The following is a 1,956-nucleotide window of genomic DNA, read 5'->3' on the forward strand; positions in this document are numbered from 1 at the left end:
AAACATTTTTCAAAAAGGCCCGTTTTTTTCTCCAGTGGAGAAATTGTCACCCCAGCAGAAAATCGGATATTCTCTCCCACCCCAGTTGAAAAATAAAGAATTTCAAAGAGTCACCCCAGAAACAGAGACAGGGATGTAACAATAGAGAGCAGTTTTTAAATTCCCAGTCGAGTTGAGGGAAATTTCACCAGAATTGAATAGAAATAACACATGTAGCAATATAATGCACGAGTCCTATGAAATAGGCTAATATAGTTATCTTTAGTTAGAAAATTTATTGCTTAAAAATTCTTTTTGCCCATCAAAAAGTAGGAAGAGAATAAGAACAATTTGAGGCTCAACTCAAGTTAACTGTTTCTTATAAAAAGGGCTAATCAGATGGTATTCTAATAATTTCCATCGTCCTAAATTAATATGCCTAAAAGAATCGTTATCCGATATCAATTTCTTTTGCTTTTAAGCTTAAGTCAAAAATTGGGCCAAAGCAATTTAGATTGTTAGCTCAGGATTATTTTGTTAACAAGGTCATTTTCTCTTTTTTTCAAAATAAATATTTCCCTTAAGGCGAGACCAATTTAATCTATTGTTCTACGGGCAGATGGTAAAATGAATATGGGTCTGTCGGTCGGGGTAATAAGAATAATAATTTCGAATTCAAGGGTGAGTAAAAAAATACTAAAGAAACGTTTCTCCTTGTTTTCACCCTTGCTTTCAGTTATACCGAAAATCGAAGTCCAAATGTCTACGACGTGATTAACTAGGTTATTTGACATACTCGACTTTAGGGCCCAAATGAACCGCGCTGTAGATTGGGTCTCTGGGAAATAGAGGAAATTACTTATATCCAGCCACGCGTCCATCAGAAGTGTCAACGGGAGTATCAATAGAGTTTGCTGCTATAGTCGAGGGTGTTTGATTTATCAATTGATTGATAAACTGGAGTCGGTAAATATTCGTTCAGAAGTTAGATAATACTTTCTTTTTTCAAAAATTAATAAAAGTGGTATTTTAGAATTAAAATGCCTATATTATTATAATTATTTATAAAGGTGTATGAGTTAATATGGTGGTAGAGGATAAGGTAGGTGACGATGGGGTGGGAGCAATGGTGGGCGAGCCTGGAAAGGCCAACCAAACTGCAAATGATAATTTATCATGAAAACTGAAAAAAGAGAGTATTGATTGACGAAATGTTTCAGACGATAACAAACAAGAAATATTTTGAGCATGAACTTTCAAAACTATCAACAAGATATATCAACTGTTTAGACGTGTACAGAATTTTGACCTTTTCCGTTAAAAATGTTTATCCTTTTGATAAAACCACGCGAATTGCGGCAATCTGTGCTAGATACAGGGTAGGATCTAGAATACATTAAATGTAATTTGAAATTTAATTTACCCTTTTGCTCATAGTATTCGTTGTTGGTGTCGGATTTCCAGTGAACCGTGTTAGTATGGCTAGAAAATAAATCTTTGTACAAACTTTAAATGTCCGGGGAAAGTACACGTTTTTTAAAAGAACACATAAGTTGGCTCAAGCCTTCTATTGTATTTAATTTTTAAGATTTTAAACCTAAATTTGATATTCAAGCTATTTTTTTATAGCCTTATATTCTATCCTGATATCATCTTTATTGACTAGTGAATACCTTATAGGAGTGGAAACTCCTTTGAAAACTCATTTTGCAGCATTTTAATTTCAAGGTTATCAGAACTCCTCCACCGCGATTACACTAGAGATGATTTTTGGCCCTATTTTTCCAGTGGCTGTAGGGGTGTATCAAAAATCGTTTATCCCCCATTGTCAGTTTTCTTTTCTATTACTAAATTGAAATTCGTTTTGAATTTTTTTTACTATACTTGTGATCATGGTGCAAAGAAGACACCGAAACGTCAAACAATGAATAAAATTAAATTTTTAGTTTTCACTTTTTTTATCAAATTTTTCTATTA

At 33.3% G+C, this 1,956-nt stretch overlaps 1 long non-coding RNA gene across 1 annotated transcript; it reads right to left on the minus strand.

Moving 5' to 3' along the window:
* Positions 1 to 952: 952 nt before the first annotated feature.
* Positions 953 to 1,462, minus strand: LOC136797954 (uncharacterized). The gene is made up of 2 exons (XR_010845322.1): positions 1,403 to 1,462; positions 953 to 1,162 (listed from the first exon to the last, which is right to left on the minus strand). It is a non-coding gene; the product is annotated as an uncharacterized lncRNA (long non-coding RNA).
* Positions 1,463 to 1,956: the final 494 nt, after the last annotated feature.

The sequence above is a fragment of the Clytia hemisphaerica genome, unplaced genomic scaffold (assembly GCF_902728285.1).
Source record: "Clytia hemisphaerica strain Z4C2 unplaced genomic scaffold, Clytia hemisphaerica genome assembly, whole genome shotgun sequence".
NCBI classification, from domain to species: Eukaryota; Metazoa; Cnidaria; class Hydrozoa; order Leptothecata; family Clytiidae; genus Clytia; species Clytia hemisphaerica.